Here is a 25,955-nt window from a genome sequence, read left to right on the forward strand (position 1 = left end):
TTTTTTTTTTTTTGCATATGAAAGCACAGCTTGCTCTAGAATTTAATAAATGTCTAGGCTCCATAAAGTTTTTTTTTTGCTTTGTTTGTGATTAAATCAGTGAGGATTTTTTACAGTAACTGACATCACGCTGCCTAATATTATGTTGAGACAAACATCTGTCCTAATTGCATTTATTAAAATAATGTACCTGTTCCGACTTACATACAAACTCAACTTAAGAACAAACCTACAGTTCTATCTCGTATGTAACCTGGGGACTACCTGTATAGATTTTTTTACATTTTCTATTTAATTTATTATTTAATTATTATTATTTATAATCATTATTATTTTTATTACAAACATCCAGCATTTTGTGTATTCAGCAATAACCCTATGTACCTGCTGGGCCTTATGGTCCTGCCTAGTCTGCTTTGTTAGAAAAGAATTGTGACTTCCTAATTATAAATATATGTCACATTACCTTAGTTTAGGTGTTTGTACATTTACAGTTTTATATGAGTCCCCCTATAAATTCCCACCAATACCAGTTGAGCCAGTGAAGTGAAGTCCATCTAATGCAGCATCCATTGGTGGTTTTGTAATAATGCATAGCAAAGTAGCATGTAGGCTGTGCCTTCTTACCCTACAATGCAATGAAAAATATTACAGGGGGTTGCCTATTAGCATTGCCATTGCTAATGTGTCTGTAAAAATAGCACCTGGACACATTTTGCCCTGTCAGCTGCTAGGTTGGCAGTTGCTCTGTTGCTGGGACCATTCCAATGTGATCTGCAGTGTCTGGGAGGGGAAGTGTGTAAGATGAAATGAAAGGTTTTGGCTTAGTCATGGTAAAGCATGTTTTTCATCCATTTTATGAGGCTTGTGCATCACATAATAACTGCATTTGGTACTTCTCCAGAATGCCATGCAGGAGCCTTTAGTTATTCTTTAACAAAATCATAGGAATTTCAATCCAGAAAATACAACACATGAACCACTTTGCAAAAATTGCAATAGGGCAATTGAATATAACAATTTGTGCTACACACAACCTAATACATTGCTACCCAATTCTTTTATTGAAGCTGTTCTGTGTAATTTTCCTTTTTTCTACTTGCTGTATCAGATTTAAATGTTCAAGATAAGGCTGTTACTAGCTAGGTAAAACTCCATAGTATTAAAGGATCACTAAAGCCCAAGAACATCTAATATATTTCAGCTTATCAGTCCGTAGATGTGGGAGCTGCATTAGCTGCTATTGTTTAGGCTAAGTACTATTGTTTACCACAGAAATGCCTGTTGATCTTGCATGAAAGTGTTCTTTGAAAACATAAGGTGACAGGCTGGTAAAAAAGAAAACCAAATAGATGTAAGCACACATATTAGGCTTTGGGGTTGTAAGAGACAGCAAGAAATGTGCAGTATATGTGTTTGAGAATACCTCTCCTTCATTAGAAAAAGGTAGGCCAAAAAATTGGGTGAGCAAATTACTAAGAAGAAGGTATTGTAGGGGGATGTTACAGCAACTCCTGGATGAAAAATTGAACCCCTAAATAGTCATGCCATGTTTGTTATTATGCATTTCTTTACTTACATTTCACTTTTAACAAATCAAAGTTAACAATTTATCAAGTCAAAGTTAAAGTTAAAATACAAGCTGTTTGTCTGAAAAAAAAATGAAGCAATTCACAGATTAAATAAAGAAGAATGTTTCTGCCTATTGTTAGTTAGTTTGGCTATACATACACTTGAATTATCACACTATATTTCACCGTCATCTGTGCCGAGTTGATGTGATTTGGGCATTCTGTGTTGCTTCTTTGGAAGACATGCTACACACAATAATTTGTGAGGTGGCCTCAGGATAAAGTACGATGCTTAGAAGCTGTTCACACACATTAGATAATAGTCACCCAAGACGAATGACTGTGCTCATCTTGAGCAAGAGGTCCCCTGACAATGTTAATCAATCTTCCATAATCGATTAATGAATGACTGTTTGGCAATGACCACAGTGCATTTCTGTAGAGGGAAGAAATTATAAGTTTATAAATAAATTATATATATTAAATATATATTAAATTAATTTATAAATAAATTATAAATAATACAATTATTATAAACATGAGCATATATAAGAGTGTTGTCTGACTTGTTTTTTCCTTTGTCTGTTTTTTTGTCTTGGGGGGAAGGGAGTTGTTTGCTGTGTTCTGCTAATCTATGTTGCTACATACTTTGTTTACCATTTAGCACAATAGCTGCTTCTGTTTTTAAACTTTGAATGTTTTAATGTCCATTTTGCAATTAGGAAGTCAATGGTAATGTTTTGGTATTGTGTTTGTGGCCATATTGTTTAATTGCATTAATATGTCTTTAATTTAAATGTTTGTTCTGCATAAATATTTTCTAATCCAGTTTTCCACCCTTGATAGGTACAAATTGCATATTGCTTTGGTATTTTTTTAAATGCAATATTTCTTGGGTCATTTTTGAACTATTTTGGCTTTATATGGAAATGTAGGTTTACATGTGTTTGGTGTTTTTTTTTTTTTTTTGTCATGTCAATTTAGTGGTGTCTGTGTGGTCACTATATTTTAATATGATGTTGTAGCAAATGTGTTTACTTTGAATAAAGTTGTTTTTAAAATCTTGTCATTTGTTTTTTGGGGAGTTTGTTTTTGTGATCTCCTTTACAATCTTCGAGGAACTTTAAACCTTGGGTGATCCAGCAGACCTCCAATTTAAAAAAGTAATTTGTGATTGTTTTGAAGCATTTCCTTTCTCTGAATTGTTGAAAAGCTAAAAACAGCACAATTGTCTTATTAAAACTGTTGTCTGATGCACATAGTTGTGCGCCAAACCACAGGAGCATAGTTGTGTGCGAAAGCAGACACGCTATGTGTGTGTGAACTGTGTTCTATCAGTTGAAAAAACGTGCCGGCCACTTTTGCAGAGAAGGACACTCATTCGGGTAAGTTTTTATTTTTAGGTGTATATTGTTTGTTTGCCTTCATGTGCACTCATGTATGTACATACATGAATATATGTATGCATTTATATGTGTGTACATATACATAGAAGAAAGAAATTATAGGAAGAAATAGGCAAAGTGTTTTTTTTGGGGCATACTGTTTACCCTGCTTGTGAGCTTGGCAATCAATGTGCTTTGATGTTGGGCTTGGCAACCTGGACCTCCTTCCATCACCATCAGGTGTGTTAGAATAAGTATGCAACTCAGCTGGACAACCTGTTTGGACAGCAACTAGAAGTGTGTTTGTATACAATAGGGCACAGCACAATGAGAACAAACCTATAACACTACTACAAATGAACAGAGGAGTTGTGTGGCATCATGAGTGCAAATATCAGACTATTAAAAACAAAACAAAAAAAAAGAAATAAAAACCATGACAATTTATTCATAAAAGGAATATGTACATAAGACATTCAAATACCAATATTTGACAATGTGACTTTGAGAATGGGACAAAGGTAAGGGGGTCAAGTAACCATGCATACATTTGTACCTAATATTTGTGGAAATAATGACAAAACATTGCTGAAGAACAATTGCTAAACAACAGAAACCGTCATTACAAACCAGGCACAAAAACATTGCAGCAGCAGATGAAGCTAACATCAAAAAAGTAACACCAATGCATACCATCCAAGGAAACTTACTTGATTAATCCCCCCACCCCCAACCAGTCCAGTTGAAATAGTAATAATGTAAATGCATATGTATTTCTATACATTTAAATGTATTTAGACATACACACACAAGTAAAATCACTAAATGTTAGTTGATACATTGTATTATAACATCTTTGCCAACAATCCCTTTTGCAAATATTTGATTTTTCTAAAGCCAAACTAGAATGAAATTTGAATCAGATCCAAAATGCTTGGTCATATTTTTTTTTACAGTCATACTAGTGTGTGATGACATATTATAAAGTGCTAATTAGTATATATACAGCTTGATATTAATTAGTTTGCAGTGTTGCAAACAAACAAAAAAGTATCAAAACAACATGTGCAACAAATTTTACAATAAATTAAGCAATTTTGTGAATGAGTATAATGTAACAAAAAAAAAGTAGCACTTACCCAAAAAGAGATGAAGCAATAAAGATTCAAACTGACCTATAATGGACTATAGATGGGCACAGAACAGGTAGCAGGTGTGCGCTAATTAATTGCTCTGACCTCACCATTGACAGAGCTTAATAGATCCTCCTGAATTGCGCAGCTGAAAACAAATCACCTTAATTGACGTATTCTCGACCCATTGCTCATTTATCAAAGCAGGAATCCAGCTGGCAAGTGTAGGCGAGTGTACTAGCACTCAACTTCGGCTTGCGGAAATACGCCTCGTATATCTGCGCGTATATACGCATGGCGAGCTTACGCAAGCTCACTTGATAAATCAGCTCCATAATGTACCTTACACAACAAGTACATAAATGGGGGGTATCTGCGATGTTACTGTCCCTTGACATTTGGACAGCTTTTGATACAGTCTACAGGGTATATCTGCAACAACTCCTACACAATTGGGGATTTGGTCCACACTTTTGCCAATGGGTGAAAGCTCTATACAGTGATCCTAAAGCATTCATACAATACGCTGGCTACCGCTTGGACTTTTTACCTGTCCAACGAGGCACCCTATCATCACAAAATTTCACTTTTTGTGGATGATGTTACCTTAGTCTGGACTTCTGTCCCAAATTGTGCTTTACCTTATGCACCAAAAATCAAATCCTCAGACTTCAGACCTACTACGCAGTATTGGACTAAATGAGCACAGCATTTTGTCTGTATAGACTTTCTTTCATAGCCTAAAGAGATAGTATTAAGATCATTATTATTAATAAACAGGATTTTTATAGCGCCAACATATTACACAGCGCTGTACATTAAATAAATGCCTTGTACTAAGTGATTCTGTTTGGTGTTCCCTATGTGTTAAGTGCATTTTATGCACACTAATTTGTTTTCCTTTGTTTTGGATGTTGATGGGCGTATGAAAAATTTTTCCTACTAAAAATGTATTGAAAATATTTAAATTGACGTATTTTTCGGACCATAAGATACACTTTTTTGTCCCCCAAAAAGTGTGGAGGGGGGTGAGTCTTATAGTCCAGGTACCCTCCTGCCCTTCCAAGGGGGGCCCCAGCAGGTGGCTGCAGTTCCATCTAGCCTGGCATCCTCCCAGCAGCATGGCCCATCTGTTCTGTAGCCTCCGCTGCCTAGATTTGAAAAAACATAAAGCCGTCCACCCCTATCTTATCCTATCGATCGCAGAGCCCTGCCTTCCCCTTCCCTGTGTTTATCAGCAGCTCACGTCTATAGAGATGCTGGGGATGTGTTTCTGTGTGGGAAGGCTCCCTGTAACAGTGGGGAGTGGGGAGGGAGGCAGAGAGAGCAGGAGGAGGGCAGTGTGAGGTGAGCAAAAGCTAAAAACAGCACAATTGTCCTATTAAAACTGTTGTCTGATGCACAGGTGAATTGTAGCTTTCCTGCCACTATAGTCTTGTAGTGCAATATCTGTGCTATGTGCAATATGCTATGTGCTATGTGCAATTAGTCTGTGCAATGTACAATCTCTCTCTCAGTAAATAATATTCTGCTATATTTTATTAAATATTTTTTTACAATTTGGTTGAGAATATTTTTTTTCTTGTTTTCCTCCTCTAAAACCTGGGTGCGTCTTATGGACCGAAAAATACGGAAACGTGTGATTTTGTTTTAAACATTTGATCCAACCTTTAAAATCTTTCAGTTTTAATTTTCAAAAATGCTTAAGAAGAAAGTAGTTTTCATGGTCCACAAAATAAGGCAAGGGTGTATTCTTTGTCTAAACCAGTGTGGTAATCTTTCCCCTGGTAAACAACTTAAGAGGCATTTACCCCTTTGACCACCAGTCTAATGTACTATGAACTGATCATTTCATAAATATTGGCTGAGATTCCCTGGGACTGAGATTTTTTCAAAGGCTTCACTAGAAATAAGGCTACCCAAAATACTTTAGGCTAAAAAGTCCCCTTCTTCCCTATCCATAGGTTGGGAGGTACGGAAATCAGTGAATTTGAGCATCAGCCAGCTTTTAGCTCATCTAATGATTCCAAGAAAACAATACTGTGATAAAGCTGAAGGCAAAACATTTGTGTATGCAGATTCTAAAACATTTTTGGTGTATAATTATCATTATTATTCATTTTATTGTTATTATTATTATATGTCACTCTTTCTAGTCACAATGCATTTGTGATGGCTTTGTTTTTAGATCCCATTCAATCCCCTTGTTTGTTTATTTTCTACATAAATGTTTGTTTTCTAAAAACATGACCGATTCCCCGCTGAAAGTAGGGACATGTTAAATGTACCAAATCCCCTTTCCATCACAAAATGTCAATTGGAAATCAAGCATTAACAATAGAAGTCTGTAGGTGTTTTTCAATTAAAAAGACAGATTTTAAACACAGCTATCTAGTACATTTAATGACAAAGATTTGTAAATGTACTGGTTATTTTAGCACTTTAGGAATCAGTTACTATGGAAACAATGCCTGTGTAAAAACACAAACCTATTCAAGTTAATGGGGCCTCAGGGAATGCAGCGAAATCATTTCCAAACATTGCACACTTCAATCAATATAATGTATACAGCTAATTTGAAAATAATGTAAAATAACATTCAACAAAGACGGTGTGTTTGGAACAAATTGCAAAGTTGATGTGACATCTGTTGATCACTGTTGTTCTGAAGTTAGAAAACAGTTTTATACGTTGCATGCATTAAGTTACATTAATTGTTTCCAACTTTTAGTGAACCTGACCTTCAAGAGAGAATGTTGTAATATCCTGAAAAATCTATTGTTTGTCCTGAATTCCTCCTGAAAAATAAAGCATTGCACGTTCTGTGCCTTGAACCTCATAAAAGTATATCTACAATGTTAGAGACATTTGTTAATCACTGCTCTGCATGTATAAAGCTGTATCTGAAGATCAGCCATACAAAAAAATACCTGTTTTACTTCATTCATTCTGTGGATCTGCTTTCTCCACTTTTCCTTCAGTTTTTGGGCATTGCCCAGCAGTCATCAGATTACTGCTCATTACCCGGGTGCAGCTTGGACACGAGGAAGCAAAGCCCTGCTCTTTTATAAAGATGTCTGCCTCCATTCATTGTGGAGCTGCAGTGACCCCTTGGACCAGTGTTTATCAAGCAGGGTTCTGTGGAATTCTAAGCTTTCTCCAGGGGCTTCAAGTAGTTCCTTGAGCAATGAGCATGCCTCTCAGGTGTTTACCAGATTCCAATGATCTTTATGTAAAAAAGGTGACATTCTGTCCCATATCCATCAATGTCAGAGGAATTCTTCGCACTGACCACCACACTAATGTACTGTGAGCTGTGGATATAGTAACTATAGCAGGGGATCCCTGAAGACCAGAACATTTTTTTAAGGGTTCCCTCATTAAAAATGTTCAGAAAAGCTGCCTTAGACAATACTAAGGACTAGCAGTTTGTTTCTGTTTGCATTTTTGGACACAGCCATCATACCTCAAATCCCCTATATTTTATATCATACGGTTTGTAATGCAGAATTGGATTGTTTGCAAACCAATAAATGTGGTGCTTATGAATGGTAATGTAGAAATAAAGAAATTTAATATTTAAAATTATTATCTTTCAAACAATTAGTTTCCAATATAAATAAATAGAAAAACAGCTCTTTTATTATCCAATGGATAGGATTTGTGACAGAAAACCCAAAATATTGACCTTCTATATTAAGGTGATAGAGTATTCAAAAACGTTATATTGAGTAAATTTTTTGACCAACCATTTTTTTTCAACTTTTTTTTCAAGAATTCTCACTGAGATATTGCCAAAAACAAAAAAATGTTAAAACCATTTTTTGATTCACCTATTAAATGTACCCTATGAAAAAAATATATCACCACCATGAAAAACACAATGAATTTTTGTTATATGATCACAAAGAATAATACACTCATGCATGTATACACTGTGGTACCCACTATTACATATAGGCTATTAAACTATGCAATGGAAAATTATTCTATGTGACTATCTAACAAAAATCCTTTCTGTTTTTCCTGGTGTGGACATATATTTTTCAATTTTCTATTACCAGTATTTTCTTGGCAATATAGATCTTTGTGAAATGAGGATACCTTAAAATTCCCCTTACCTTTGCTCCATATAGCTAGATATATTCATATATATATATATATATATATATATATAGGGATAGGTATACTTTATGGAGAATGTGTTGACTCAATAACATACTTATATATAATTTTTATTCAACATTTAGATTTTCTTATAATGTAATGTTCGCAGATAAGACTAATTTTGTCTAGAATAAAAGCAATAGATTCACTTTTCTACTGATGGATTTTAAAATAGGACAAAGTTACCATATATATTAATGCAGTCTTTTAAAACTACATTCCCAAAACTAATTTTAAGGTTGAGAGCATTATTAGCTATTCATAGGGTAATATAATACCACCTGCTACATAATTTGTATGCCACATCTTAGATTCAGTATTTATGACCCTTTGCCACCCAGTTTGGCTTCCCAGCTACCCATAAACATGTTAGAACTTTAACGTGTTAACTATTTTATAGTTTTATACTGTAATGGGAAAAAGTATGTAGACCACAAGAAAACTATTGATTTTTTTTAAAATATTTAAATATTAAAAAGCCTAAGCACAGAAGGCATATATGATTTTTCTTGTTGATAGGGTAAGTACCCATATCAAAATTTCATTTTGCACAGCTAAAACACCAATTCGCAATGGATATTAAATTTGAGAAAATATATTTTTTTGTATCAGAAAGTCAAATTGCTCTAAGAAACATAAGTGTAGAAAGTAACTCAATATTCATTTTGAAGGTGTTACAGGGTCTAAGTAGGTGACAAACATGTTATTCCTCTAGGTTTCAGCAAGTGGTAAGGCTCTTGCCTTTGGTTGAATTTGGAATTTTATAAAGCACATTAATTAAAAAGGTAACTCAATATAGCTTAGCAGTGATTTTTTTCTTTTTATCTTTGTATAAAAATGGCCAGAGGATTTTAAAACTTAGGGGAAATCAACTTTAGCTTGCAAATATGAAACATTTTAGCATAGCAGAGAATATGTAAAGTACCACATTTTACCTAGTGAATAAATGGACAGTTAATTCTCTGCAAACTCCAATGAAGTCAGTGGGAGGCAAACACTGCCATTTATTTTTCCTATTTTAAGGGCCAAATAGCCATATTACTGTTAAAAATATGAAGCTGGAAATTACAAAATGTGACCATGCTAAAAATCAATGCCAAAAAAATTCATCAGAGAGGGTTTTTTAATGTATTTTCACAGCAAACACAATAAATTAACACATCCACTAAACCTTAAAGCTGTATACAATGTTAAAGAACAGTTGTTTTTTAGACAACATTAGTGACAGCATATACTGGCAGCACATGTGTTGGATGTGTATTTTTTTTTTTACAATTAGCTTGGTTTATATGTAGCAGCAGCAACAGTCTGATTGTATTCACTGCAGTATAAGGCTGTTTTATTAGCTTTTAGTTAGGGCCAATTACACAGGCCTGAAATGGAAAATTTTCTTCAAAAGTTTTTACTGATTATTATGTTTTTTGGGGCGCTGAATGTGAACATGAATTCTTTCCCATTACATAAGGTTTTCTTATAACATTGCAATTTTCATCTTGGCTGTTTCTTATTATTTCTTGTACTCCCCTGAAGGCCAGGGCAAGTGACATTGGAAATGGGAAGTAAAAATGTCTCATGCACCCAGAGTACTTCCACAGTACTTCTACCTCCATTCCACAACAAACTTGGGATCGTGAAGCAGTTTGTGAAGGCTCTATCTAGAAAAGGTAGGCGCTTCAAATACCTGGGAACCTAGTTCCCATCAGTGAGTCTGATTTGTTAAAGCTCTCCAAAACTGGAGAAGATACACTTTCATTACCTGGGTGATCCAGCAAACCTGGAATGGATCTGGTCCAGGATCGAAAACATTTGCAAACAAATGGAAAATGACTTTTAAGAAATCCATTCCAGGTTTGCTGGATCACCCATGTCCAATGAAAAAAAGTGTATCCTCTCCAGTCTTGGAGAGCTTTAATAAATCAGGCCCAATGTCAGAGGCAAAGTTGAAACAGGGATTATTGATCAGTCCTGACATCTGCAACTGATGAAAGATCCATAGTTTGAGACAAAAATGGACAAGAACTAAAAAACATCTTGGCTTTTATTTAGGAAGGTTGTCACCAAATTCCTTGGTAACTTTATGGACTTAAACTCCATAGGCTATCATTGAAAATATGTTGACAAAATTAGAAGAATTGGTTTGTTCAATAAGCCTTTAAGGTGCATTTCCTCCACTCCCATTTGGGCTACATTCTGGAGAATTTGGGTGTTGTGAGTGATGGGCAAGGTGAGTAGTTCAATTATTACATCAAAGAAATGAAAAGGAGGGGCAGTGGAACATGTAGCATGATTGCTGAATATTGCTGGGAGCTGACACAAGAAACTTTGGACAAAAAACATAAAAGGATAAGACATTAAGTGCATTTACAGAAACCTATTTTTTTTCATAATGTTTTATTCTGATTTCCAATTTTTACTGGTTTTGTTTTGGAAGCTTTTATTGAAAATTATTCCCAATCACAATGCGTGTTGAGTATGCATAACATCATGACTATTAATGTTCCCCCAAATGCCTTGGCACATGGACCATATATCCATTCTGGAGATGCCTAGCACATGTCTGGCAAGTTGGCACCAATTGTTCCAATACATTTGCATTAGTAACTTCCCTAGGTATAATTCTATTTAAAATAAAAATACTGTGCCTAAATGTAATAAATAATTGAACACTGCCTAGCATTATTTTTTATTTCCTATTACTATAAATCTAAAAGCAATTAAACCATGGTTTAAAATATATTCCTAAAACTCGTGTCAATGTTTTCATCAAGTATCTGTGATTTGAGCTGACACACTGCCTTATGTTTCATTACATTTGATGCGTAAGTGGAAAATGTAGTACACGATTTGAGTGGTTTATTAAGGTTCAGTGTTTTGCACTGCTGATTTGAAAAATACAAAATCTGGCAGACTCATTATAAACCTATTATGATTCACCCTAATGTCTCAATAAATGTACGTCTACACACTTATACTACAGCCAGTGAAAGTGAAAACTCAGAAACTTGTCAGATGAATATTTTCTGAATGTTTGGGTTTCTGTACTGTATTTGCTTTTTACAAAATACTGTATACTGTGATTGCTTTCTTATTCTTGCATGAACAATATATCTTATTTATTACAATATAGCAGTGTTCCCAATACATTTGAATTTGGAATCTCCATCACTACTTCCCTTTTGCAATGAGAATATATCAACAGTATTCAGCACAATACCTGTGCTGAAGATACAATAATAAGTAGTTGACCTTTAAGAACAAGCTGACACTGTTCATGGCTAGTGACTCCTATTTCCATCTGTCACTAACATCTCAGATCCCCACTGACATTTAGGATCAGAATCAGGTCTTGATCATGTGACCACATTGCTTGTTGTGACATTATGATCACATGTAGGCTCAAAGCTCAAATGAGACCTTCACCGGCAGACGCTCCATGCTACCTTGGTCTGTCTATTACTTTAAAATTACAGTATATAAAAAGATACATTTGTTATTATTTTTTATTTTCAAATGTCAGAATATAATACAAATAGGGCAGGAATTTTATTAAAACAGTAAACCAATTGAACGCATATGTCCTTAAAATATTTCAGTATGCTAATTAGGCATAATGTTACATGGTTACATATAGTGTTGGTGTTCGAATTCGGGTTGTTTTTATATTCAACCCGAATATGGCTGTTCGAAATCTGATAGACCCGACCCAAAAAACACGTGATTCAATGGCACAAATTTGTGTGTAAAAAATGTGTTTAAAAAAAAATGAATGTTAAAGTAATTTATTAAATTACTGATTAGTGTAACTAATTTTTATTTTTTTACAGGTTATCCCACAATGACAGGATGATTAGGAACAAGTCTCCCCATTGAAAACCTCTAGTGCTCTGATTGGCTCTAGTGTCTCTGATTGGCTAAGGAAAGCTTTCCTCTGCCATACAGGGAGCACTATGCCTATTCCTGAGGTAGAGTTTCTCTATCCAGGAACACAGGACTCCTGTGTTCTTGGATGGAGAAACTCTATCCAAGAACACATACAACTAGTAAAGAGCTGCAAGAGCAATCAGGGGAGTGGAGCTGTCAGCTCGGCTCCCCTGATTTCTCTTGCAGTTCTTCACAGTCCCGAAAAATAACCTGAACTTTCCCACCACTGACTTTAATAGTGTTCGAATTCGACATTCGATCACTTGAACAATATCCCCCTATTCGATCGAATAGCTGTCCAATTGAATAGTGAGATATTCGACCAACACTAGTTATATAGTAAGTCAGGTCGAAAAAAGACAAAAGTTTATCAAGTTCAACCACTAGGGAAATAAACATATTCCAGATATAAACCCCAATGGACATAGTTGACCCAGAGGAAGGCAAAAAAAACCCTGGTACAATTTGCTCCAACAGGGGAAAAAAAAATCCTTCCTGATTTAATGAGGCAATCAGACGTTCCCTGGATCAACTGATATCTTTACTTTAAAGCTTTAATACCCAGTTATATTCAGTAGAGTTTTTGTCAATTTAACAAATGCATACTGATACTACTAAATTTGTACTAGGCATCTAGGTATTGCTGTCCCTTGATCACGATAGGATGAGCAAAACAGAAATTTACATTTTCACAAATGCATTTTCAAGGTAATTGTATATTTTCTGAATATAGTGTTGTCATTAAATTTTCCTTATGGTGGAGGGAACATGGGGCCTGTTAGCATGAGTGAATTATTTAAAAAGCATGCATTTTTACTGACAATCAAAGCAAATGTATAGTTGGTAAAATACTTTTTAAACCTTTTTACCAGTTTTTAAATTTACTGTAAAGTTGTTAAACCCAGTATCGCTGCTAGTGGTGGTATCACTGATACATGGTAACATGTCCCCAGGGAAAAAAAGATGGATGAAAAACGTGGTATCTTAGTATATCAAAGTCCAAATATGCTCAGGAGAATACATTTTAATGGAAAAGCTACATAATTTGTATCTTTTTTACTACTCTGAATATGTCCCCATGGTTCTCCATGACATCCCCAAAAGAAAAGAAGAGAGTAGGCTTAAAAAACATTTTATCAATTATATTTTCATTTTGGTGTAAATAAAAAACTTGGGAAATATTTGCACAACCCTTTCAATCAAAGCGTGCTGGATAAACAAAGTAGAACATAAATTTGTCTAAGATGCGATTTCCCCTCACTTTGGAAGGACTTACTTCAAATTGTTGTGATGAGGTAATCCCCCCGTTTGAATATGGATAGCAAAGAAAACCTAACAAATGCTTAAGTCATTTCCTACTATATTCCATTGAAAATGTAATAATTTAATATTTAATAATATAATTTAGTAATTTTAGTCTAAATATAAAAAATATTTTTTGATATTTATAATTTTTATTAACTTTTTTAACAATTTAGGCAAAGGCAATGTTAAATAATATTCCCAAGATGTGACTTTACAATGAGATTGTAAATACACTAATATTAAAAAAAAATAATAAACAGATCTCATAAAAGAAAAGTCAGGGAAACTTTTGGCTACCTGAAACACCATTTCAGACAATGGCTGACTTTTAGCTTCGCATGCTTACTTGCTCGCCTCCTGCAGGGCTAAGGCAAATGCCCTTTTCACCCTTTTATTAAACCGGTCTTGCTGGACACCAATGTACGCTCTTCTTCTTTTCTAAAGCTAATAATGATTGTGCAAGTAAATAAAACTGTGGAGGTATACAATGGAAATAACTAAATAAATATTCAATAAATTTTGAAATGTCTTCATTTGACATGAAATAAAATGTTTAACTCAGGTACATTTCACTACGGTCTTGATAAACTGGGTTTGAAGCATTTGTGGTTTGGATTGGCTGAGAACATTTTAAAAATAGCACTTCTTTCCTTAGCTTGTCGTCATGGTAACATATCCCTTAGGCATTGTGACACACGAAAAGTGGAGAAAAATCCATGAAAACAAATTTATGTATTCTAACTATATAAAAGCATCTGAAAGCATTGGGATATACGGATGTACAGAACAGAGGTGTTCAGACATTAATAATCTGAAATACAGCTTTATTAGATTTTCTGTAGATGAAGTTACACCTACTGAAAAATGGGTTTCAAGATTCCTAAAGTAATATTTTTTACTTGTTCTGCATTGCACTAAATTCCTTATTTTAAGATTAACACATGTTTTTCCTTCTTTTGTTATTTTATGTTACTAAAATTTGGAAATTATTACATAATGCATGAACTAATAATTATTCTAATTGTATACTTTTTTTCTTTTGTTTTGTAGCCCTATATTTTTTTTCTTGCATATACACTGAGGTGAAATTTTATTGCAAATAGCAGTAACCCTGAGCCACACTCGGGGTGGAATTGAGGGCTTACCTGGTCCCCATAAGCCCATATTGTCCTCCGACTATGCTGGCCAGGCATCTGTGTCCTCTTAGTGATGCCCGGCTGGTGTTGGCATTCCCTTGGCGATGCCCATAATCTGTGGCCCCTGGCCTCACATCCTCGGCGTGTGAACATTGGAGATGCGAGGCCATGGGATGCAGATGTCAGGCGGGTATGCGACTTGTGTACATGCGGGTAGCGGGCGCTAGGGGGGCCCTTAAATTTAAAATAGGAAGTATTTTTAAATGTCAAATGTACCGTTTGACATTAAAAAATACTAAAATAGTCAGACTGCCAGGGAGGTTAACTGGCAATAAATGCAAAATTCAACATCAAAATAATATATATGCAGTATTTGCACCCTGTCTCTTTATTTGATTTGGATTTTTTTTATTGATTTAGTTTTTGCATTTACAGACTGCTGTAGTATTGCTTGCAATAAATCTAAAATAACAGAATTTAAAAAAATCTAAATTTTTTAAGTATTTTTTTGTGATTTGCCCATTATAGACAATTTTAACAAAAATACATTCTGGTGATTGCTGTGGTCTTTGGAGTGTAAATACAGGCAAAATGCGTTGATCACACCAAAATTACATGGGAAGACCACCAAATGTGTAACATTGCACCTGATTTACTAAAGCTCTCCGAGGCTGGAGAGGATATACTTTCATCGGTGAACACGAGTGATCCAGCAAACCTAGAATGGATTTCTTTAAGTCATTTGCTGTTTGTTAACAAATGTTTTCAATCTTGGACCACATCCATTCCAGACTTTTGGATCACCCAGCTTTACTGATGAAAGTGTATCCTTCTCCAGTCTTGGAAAGCTTTAATAAATCAGGCCAATTGTATTAATTTTTAAATAGGGAAATGTCACACTCGGGGAGACAGGACAACAAGGGGGTGCTACGGCTTGCACAGAGGTGGTGTGAGCCCTGAGAAGGGCCAAGGCGAAGATTCAAAGCAGTAACCAGGTCTACTCCAGAGCCTCTGATGGTGAGGATGTTGCGCCGCTGGTTACTGCCAGGTTGCGGTCCTTGGGCACACCAGGACGGGCAGGAAGATACACGATACCAAATCACAAAGCTAAAGAATAGTAGAGGAAGACCTGGGTCGATGCAGGCAGCGAGCAAGAGAGGTCAGGTCACATGCCAGGGGTCAATTACCAGGGATCCAGGAGACAGACACAGGGGCCACTGCAGGCACAGGGAACACAGGAGATAGTGGAAGCGACAGGAGGCAGAGGTGACACAGGAACATCCACAGACAGACTGGAACAGCACAAGGGAATAGGCTGGAAAACAACAAACTGGACAACGAGGGGTTAACGCAGGAGCTGGACACAGGAAACACTGAATTAGCCAACAGGTGTACAGGAACTAGCTCACAGAACTAGGGGCTTGGCACCAATGGAGACACGTTGCACAAACGCTGTGCTGTGTCTGAGCTAGCTAAAAAGCCAAGGATGGTTAGGAGGCTATTTTCTGATTGGCCAACAGATTGGACATAGCTGATAAAGCTTGGAAACAGGGGCAAGTCCAGAGTCAGAACTGCCCTCATGCGCAGGAGAGAGGCGTCTGCGCTTTAGTGAGGAAGAGGTAACTGTGACAGGGGAATAGTGTACAATGGTGGGGGGGCTATTTTATGGGGCTTGGAGGGCAACATGAGAAAAGATACACATTCTTTAATCCACAGTTTTGTGGAGTCCTCTACAAACATGGTGGTTTTGACAAGTGAGTCAGTGACAAACTGATGAAATTACAATATACAAAGTGGGCAACTACAAATGAAAATACATTATAGTGTATATTTATAAACAAATTACAATTTAGCGAGCCATTTAGCATTGATTGTGTTTTAATGTTATGCACAAATTGGAATAGGCTAATTTGCTTAAACAGAACTGGGTGAATGTTTTTTGATATTGGGCCTGATTTATTAAAGCTCTCCAAGGCTGGAGAGGAAACACTTTCATCAGTGAAGCTGGGTGATCCAGCAAACCTGGAATGGATTTTTCTCAAATTAATTTGCTATTTGTTATAAAATGTTTTGAATCCTGGACCAGATCCATTCTAGGTTTGCTGGAGCACCCAGCTTCACTGTTGAAAGTGTATCCTCTCCAGACTTGGAGAGCTTTAATAAATCAGGGCTATTAAGTAGACTTGTACAAATCTATGCATGCATTAGTTTTTTAACAGGTGTCATTTTGTCCAATTGTTGATGCTGTGTTGATTTTCATTCACAAATCATTACTTGTGAATGAAAATCAACACAGCACTGCTTAATGAATGAATTGGGAATGACATCCATAGAAGAGGGCTTCATGCTTTTTGCCACCTTCCTTCTTTGGCAAACCACGTTTTAGACAATCTATTTTAGATAGGAGAGGGGTCACATACACTCACAACCCCATTTCCTATGCAAGTCTATTAAATATCTGATTTTTGATGCTTTAAATACTAATTTTTATTTATTTTTTTAAAAGCTTGAAGACTGAGCCAATCTGTATGGCTGGCTATGACTGCTGCCACAGTCTGCTGGCCTAGTTGGCTGAGCTGTTTATACTTGTCAATGACAGTTATAGCTTATGGCCCGGTGCTGAATCCAACCACTAAACATCAGAGATATTTTGCTTTATTTGTTTCGATTGACCGATGTTTGGGTGGAATTTGTCACATATCCAAAGAAGTACACCAAGCCTGTACAATGGACAATAACTCGTTTTAGTTCTTGCAGAATGCTAAAACAGGCACATTTGGTGAACAAACCACTATGTGAATATATATTGTATTATATTATATATATATATATATATATATATATATATATATAATATATCATATTTGTTATATTGTATTTTTCTTTTGTCAAATAGTACTACCTCCTAGAGTTTTTTTGTTTTAGGTTTAGGTGGCCCATATTTAATTCAAAAGTAGAATATTCTTTACCAAAAGGGAGATAAAGACTAAGACCATGTGATTTTAATTTTCCCTTTTTAAATAAATGTTTTAAAAAATAAAACACTATAGATGAAGATATATATTCCATTGATTACTGTTTTGAATGCTAGCAGTGAGGGCTGCATTTTGTGTCCTAGGTTTATACTTGAGTCAAAGCACTTTTCTGTATTTTTGGGTTAAAGAAGTGCCTTGGTTTATATTCAGATCAGTGTATTTTCTAATATATATGGTAATCTGTAAATGACACCTCTGCTACATGTTTATATTTCTACTGCCAAATAAATGAACTGAAGGGAGTTATATATACCCAGTTTTTTAAATTGCAGCATTGTTATGTTATTTGGTAGGTGTAGACACAAATACTGCTTAGTATTTTTCTTCTTTAGCTCAGTATAGAGAAAATAAAAGAAACAGCAGGCCTAGAAAATAACACAGTAATGTTAATGAACAAATAACTGGATTGCAGAATGTACGTTATCTCTTTGATTGTCCATGTACAGTACACAGTATGCCCTTGTCTCCAGGGTGGTGAGCTTTCTAATTATAACTCAGTACAGCTTGGTGTTCTGTAAACAAAGTTAAAACATGTTTCCCTGCAAGATATACAGCTGCCACATTTTCTTCTTTTAAAATTTGAAAGTAGTTTGATAAGTTAACACAGCTACTTACTTTTCTTTTATTTCTGTTGCAAACTGACATTTTCCACATTTGTATGTGCACTTTACATGCTAGAAAAACTAAAATCAAAATAAAAAAAATACTTTATATCCCTATGCAATACAAACTAAAACAAACTTTCTAAATTATAAACAAATGGGAATAAAAGGTTTGGGCTTTGACACATGACTTACAGTGCATGTTAAGAATGACAAGGAAATTCACCTTGATGCTATTGGAAGACATTTATCAAGGGATCAACTCTGGTGTTCGAATAATAGGAATGATGTGCTGCAAATGCAATGCAGGGTAGCATAAGCAACAAAACAGCAGTAATAGCCAGCATGCCTTGGGTAAAAAAAAGTGTTTGATAGACTACTATGCCACTAAATTGGAAAAAGGAGAATAATAATTTGATCATTGTTTAAGAAACCCCTAGCAACTTTTGGAGGAACCCTAATTGAAAAACACTGGTCTACATGGTACAAAGAACGCTCCTGTAGATGAACCACAGCATCACGTATAGTGAAATCTTTCTTAGGTGTTTGCAGTTTTCGGCTCAATATACTGTCTTAGACTCAGGTATTAAAGGCAAATTGTTTAGGGGTTTCAAGAATGGTTTAGATTTAGATGTTCAGCTTTTTTTGCAAAAAAACAAATCTGTGTAATTGCAGTGCAATGACGAAAATAAAGGCCAAAATATGAGTAGGAACAAATTGGCAGCTTTTGAGTACATTTAAAATGCATGGATATGTTTTTAAAGGTCATTATAAGGCTTGAAAACCAATTGCAGGGACTAAGTGGACAATTCTGAAAAATCCTAAATCATTATTTTGAGCTGCATGTCTTTTTGTGTATACATTTATATATACACACAATCATGCACATAGCATGCAAGCATAGAGAGTGTATGTATAAATACATCAACTGTCTTTGCCCTTTATTCTAGGTGTTTTGATCAATTGTGTATTTCAGCAATATGTGCACATCTAAAATAGAAAAGTCAGCACTGCAGTTAATCCAGGTGTGAATATTATTTTATAAAGACCAACTCAATTCTCCCCTGAATGAAAGCCAAAATTGAAATTACATGCTACACGGTCACCTTCTTCAAATTATAGAGCATTCGAGAATATACAATGAACAAGTGACTAAAAGTGTCTGCAATATGTGGCTCATTTTCTTGCTTTTTGTCACAGTCTTAGGTCTTATTTTAATACAGTGTTTCTTGAAATAGTAATGACCCGCAGCTATGTTATCAAGGAACAGGGCTAATTTCCAATTGCAATTCTTAAATATAACAAATCAGGATTCCCACTGGTAAAACTGGTGGTAAAATAAGACCAGGCAACAATACATGCTTATTGGTTTGTTATGGATTACTGCATTTAAACATTAGCACATTATATTGGTAAAATGTCAACCTTAACCCATAACACAGAGTAAATAAGAATTTTGTATATTCAGTGACTTAGATTAAGAAGAAAAACAATAACATGCTTTGTAGCTAAAGGACACAACTCCCTCTACTTCCACCTTGCATATCCTGAACAACCCTCCAAGTTTAAGTAACCAACTCCAGGCAAATTTTTTTTCGGATACAATAGGAACATGTTTGAACAGGTATGCTGTCTGCAACCATTCCGGGGAGAATTAACATTGTTTCCTAACGCAGGTTCTAATGTTTCTTTAATCAACAAAAATACAACTTTTATGAGCACTTTTTGACATTGTCTGGGTAACACTGAGCAGTCTGAAAGAATATACCATGTTTGCAGGAGAAAATGACAATCCAATCTTTAAAATAACTATGCATGCCTATGGTATATACATATATATATATATATATATATATATATATATATATATATATATATTGAAATCACATAGCATCTCCCTCTCCCATCCTCCATTATGTGTTTACAACAGAATCCTAGCATGATGTGGATCCAGAATATTTCTCCCCAGCTGAATGGAGTGACACTTATTCCTGTGCTCAGTTCTTTCTCTGTGTGGAAAAAGAGGGAGTGATTTTTTGCCAAAAGACTTTGTTTAGTAACAGCAGAGAGGAGCAGTATGAGATGTAGAGACTAAAGTAGAGTAAATGTTTACTACCTATCATCACTAACCACTATTTTCCCAACTAGGCACAAATATTCAAATACCCCCTACCCTTGTCCAACCCATTGGAGCTTTTTGTTTCACCCCAGCCCCTATTGGTCATTTTTGTTCTTCCACAACCTCTACTGGGCACTATTCTTTCCTCCCTCCTCCTCAACCAATATTGTTCTCTCACTGAGTACTATTGTTCATATTGTTCTACATAGGTCCTGCTTGGCACTATTGTTCCCCCACATCCTCTGCTGGCCATTACTGATTTCACAGCTTTTTGGGTATATTTAGTTGTTTGTTTTTTTCCCTTTAGGTTTATGATTTATGTACATGACACCCACTTACAACAAATATTATGCATTATATAGGTACAAGAATTGCAGACTGTGATTAGTGTATACAAATATGTAGTCTTGAACTACCATGCTCCCAATGATCAGTAAAACTATGCCCAAAAGTGGGCAGGGTGCACAAATTGCACCACAAGCCTTCTATGTCCCAAGGTGCCCATTTTTTCAGCTCTCAAAGTTGGGAGGTAAAAATTTTGGGTCCATTGGTACTGACAGTAATGTAAAGTTGTGGTGCTGTTGATACCATTGATGCAACAACTGCAGTGAATCATCTAGTAAAAGGTTGTGAACTCTTGCAAATGTGAGCTGCACCTAGGAATGACAAGTATATCATACTGTTGATGCAACATACATAAAAAAATCATATATGCCAGGGGCATTCAAACCTTTTCTGTGTTTAGGAACAATTTGTACCTCAACTTTATTATTTTTAAGGTTACTTGAGACATTTTAAATTCCATTTCTAATGCCATGTCTGCTATTTTCTTTTACATTGACTCACTATCAGAAGTGTCAAAATATACACAAACAAGAAAAAAGATTGTTCTGAAAGCTGTCAAAGAGACTCATGATTCATTTCATAATAGTACGTTATTCAGGATGTATTTTAACTTCTTGCTTTAAGTCTCCATTGTACAGAATTGCTTTAGGGAAAATTGTAACAGTGCCATGGCTATACTGGAAATTATTTCAGACCCAACGTGTCATATGAGCGCTTAAAGTGTTCTAAAACAAAAGTTCACTACAATAATATTCTTGAATCTCCAAAAAGTACTGTAAATGTCATTGTTTCCTTGACTCTAACGTGTGCAGCATACTAATAACCTCTAAACAACAGAGGATTTTACTTTCATTTATTAGGGTATTAGCTTGGAATAGGGAAATAAATGTAGCTTTTTGACGTACGCAGTCATGTTAGCAGTATTCCCAGAAAAAGTGTACTGTGTAGTAGTTCATTGCCTTCTGGCATTTTTTCTGTTCACTGAACATTAATCTGACACAAGTCCAGCAAATTTACAATCCCCTAACCATGTTTGTATACTGCCAAATGCTTCCAGTTATTGCTGAAGTTAACAAATGTATGTGCATAAGACTGTGATGTGATTAGATAGATGTCAGCCGAGGCAAAATAGTGATGATATTGGCCAAAAAATATTTGTATAGATCAAATAGAAATAAGCATTCACTAGTGACTGAATACTTCCAGTTTTTAAGTATCCAAAATGTAAACTCTCTATTACTAAAAGAACAGTGGACCATTGGTAAAATTAAACCAAATTAACCCAATAACCTTAGTTTACCGGTTTTACTTTGTGAATTATGTGATTGGTTGCTGAACATTACTGCAAATCATCTTCACTGTTTACTTGGCATCATTAAATGAGGCAATTCAAAGCTAAATCTAAAATCGACCAGAATAATACTTCTATATGTTATTTGGAAAATAATCCATAAGGATTATAATCCATAAGGATCCATAAGGATATAGGTAATATCATCCAGTTTACTATTACTTGTCTAAAATGTTGTAAAATGTTACTGATAAGTGAAATGGACTAATTATTTGTGCTTGAGATATTATAATGATAGCGAGCTTTTTTGGAATAAGTGGTCCAGCAACATAGAACATGTGGTGTTTTCCTTGGGTTGTCTATCCACCAATATAACTGAAACATATTGGAAGGTGTTTACATGTTTGTTGATGAACAATCACTATACACCATGAATACCATAGAATGGTTCAACCTTCTATATGCCTCAGCTGACTAAACAAAAGATAATTTGACCAAGAATTAATCATACTCTACCTAAAGTATAATACCTGCTAATTTGTTAATCCCATTATTAACCATTTAATGTTAGTAATGCTAGTTACTAGGAACATTATGTAAAGAAAAACCTGCCTATTAAATGGCAAAATTATAAAGCTGTACAAACGTAATGCTAGTGCAAGAACTTTCCTGATTCTGTGTTATCCGTCATGAACATCTCTGCTTTCTACACCTTTAGTGCTACTAGAATTACTAGTCCTTTGCCCTTTATTTGCTGTTTTGAACACAACTTTCACAGCTCTCATTTTCCCCCAATCTAACTCTGTACTATGCACCCATACCAAGCCTCTGCTCAGCCTCAGGAGGCTAGTTGCACCGTCCCAGCACACGGTTGCCCCAGGAGCCCACAAGAGTTGGACAGGGGATAATGAGAAAGTCAGACAGTCTGGGGTCAGTATTCAGGTTATCCACAAATAATGCAATACAGGGGAACCCAGCAGAAATAGGTCCAGGAAACAGAGTCAACCATCATACACAGGTTGTCAGTCCACCAAACAAGGTACCCAAGGGTAAAAACAAAGTATAGTGAGGGTCACAAGCAAAAGTCAAACAAGGCAGAAAACAATCACAGGCTCAGGAAACAGGCAAAGAGAGCAACAGTACATCCAAACAGATAATCACACCACTAGCAAGTCAGCAACTGGGCAACCGGTGCCCAGGAGCTAAGAAGCTATAAAAGACCAGTAGCCAATGGGAGGGCAAGATCATAGCTGGGAACTAATGCACTCATTGGCTGCAGCACATACTCTAAAAACCCTTTCAGCTGCACACAGTCTCAATGTTTGTGCAAGGGATTCTGATATAGGGACCTGCAGGTCTACAGGGGAACTGGGGATGCTGCAGGTTGAATAGCAGAATACAGACAGGTAATTGCATGATCTTCTTTGCTGCTGCAAGTGACAAAGTCAGGAGTAATAAACAGGACAAGCTAGACATCATTGGCTTACGGTGATCAATGATTTATTCTGCTTTTAAATTTCCGGCCAGGCCACGCCACCCCAGCGTATCAACGCTTCACGCATCACATTGAGGATGCGATGCAGAAACCACCCTGGGATCGCTGAGGATGCTGCTGGATTTTTTCCTACCCCGAGTGTGGCTCAGGGTTACCGCTTTTGGTATATAAAATTCACTCGAGCCACACTCGGCAATACCGCCAGGGCGGTTAAACTTATTCTACCAAAAAATGTTCTACTTTTTCTAAGTACTAATCTATCTTCAAATCTTTAATTATGAAAAATATCAATGTTTAATACTAGCTTTTTCACCGTCCGGCAGATTATTTTCATAAATGTTAATCTGCCATTCTTTTTTTTTCTCCAAATTAAATATAGAAATGTATAATGAACTGTGAAGGTTATTAAAGGCTAAACATGTGGTTACTGGGGCTTTTGATGAAACTTGTATTAATCAGGAACACATAACATCCACCCAGCCCCCTATGCCATTATTTCAGCGAAAATCAGTTTCTCATTAAATCAGAACATTTATTCTCCAAGCAAGAGATCATTATCAAATAAAAAGGTTCTTGATCAAAAACTTAAGAAGTTAAAGCATATATTTTAAAAGTTAAAAACATCTACTTTTATGTTTACAATTCAGACAGCTTCAAAGGGAATTACATGCTAAAGAAAGGTTAGCATTAACTGTGTAAATGATAAAGCCATAGGTTACTGATTGGAAACTATGAAGACCATGAGTGACATTAGCCAGGAAGAAAACAAACAGCCAAGATTATTGCTTTTAATTATCTTGCATACAGCTCACTAATAGTGTGCACAGTTTTTAATGCTGGTGCATGTACTTAGGAAAAACATAGCAGATTTTTGACATTTGGTTAAGCCCCGAGGCATGCCTATTAAAGGGCAAAGACAATCTAAAAAAGCAAGAAAAGAACTGTATAAGGTGGATCATTGTAGTATTTAAATTGCCTAGAGGGTAAAACTAATACTGAAGGCATCTGTTTTCCAAGAAATAACATTCAAACGTTACAAAAGACTCTAAAAGGTAGATCTCTCTATAAAACGATCAAGAATCCGCATGCAGAAACAGTCTAACTTTCAACACCCCCAGTTATTGTATATAGTTAGTGTATTTCACAGTAACTTTGTTTTGTGGGTTTTCTCAACACTAAGAGGGTCACCTGAAACTGTAATTAAAAATGTGTAATAAATGCTTTGGGCCTGACCTATTAAAGCTCTCCAAGGCTGAAGACGATATACTTTCATCAGTAAACCTGGGTGATCCAACAAACCTGGAATGGATCTTGTCCAGTATTGAAAACATTTGCGAACAAATAGCAAATTATATCCATTACAGGTTTGCTGGATTACCCAGGCTTGCTAATAAAAGTGTAACCTTCTTCAGTCTTGGAGAGCTTTAAATGTTCAGGCCCTTTATGTATGTATGGTACTACTACTGTTTGGAGCCTTAATGAAACTAACCTGTTGTTCTTAAAACACTTATTGAAGTCATGGACTGGAGATCAGTATTAGTGTTGGTGTTCGAATTCGGGTTGTCCTTTTATTCGACCCAAAAATGGCTGTTTGAATTCGGGTAGACCCGACCTGAAAAAAACGAGATTCGACGGTAAAAATTCAGATAATTTTTACCGGTTATCCTACAATGACATGATATCGCTTACTCTGTAACACTTTCCAGCACAGTAATATTATGATACATTAGTTACATTTTTCTTTTATTCACTGTGAGAAAAATGTAACAAATGTATCATATTACTGTGCATGTTACAGAGTAAGAGATACTTACCAGCCGGGCATCTTCTCAATGATTGAAGCAGAGTCTGCAAGAAGAAGAGTGTGCAATTCCCAGGGCACTACAGGGTAATTAAACTGTAATGCCCCGGGGATTGCACACTGAGCTAATCAATAATTGCTCTTACAGCCCTTAATAGTCCCTAAAAATAACCCGAATTCCCCCACCATTGACTTCAATGGTGTTGGAATTCAGCATTTGATCACCCGAACAAAATCTCACTATTCAGCATTTCAACTACTATTTCAACCCCTAATCTCTAAAGGGGCATTCAATTTACACCTAATCACAAAGCAGGGCAGGTATTATTCTTTTATTACTTTTTAGAAGGAGAAGACCTTCTAGGAAACTTGGGGCTCATCCATATTGACCCAATAATATCTCCATGGGGGAAACAACAATGCTGCCATCTTTCCAGCTTTGTGCTTAGCAAAAACATTTAGCATTTTACACAAGCAACCAATATGCCTCTTTGTGAAAGCTAGTTGCACTCAAATACTGCCAATTATAATTAATATTTACCAGCCCTAAACATATTTCTTACCAACTGCCTATCAGTATCTCCAGGTATCCACCTTGTTGATTTCTATGGTAAATTATATAGTATTTGAGATCTATATAGAGTGTTTT

The sequence above is a fragment of the Pyxicephalus adspersus genome, chromosome 4 (assembly GCF_032062135.1).
Source record: "Pyxicephalus adspersus chromosome 4, UCB_Pads_2.0, whole genome shotgun sequence".
Lineage (NCBI taxonomy): Eukaryota > Metazoa > Chordata > Amphibia > Anura > Pyxicephalidae > Pyxicephalus > Pyxicephalus adspersus.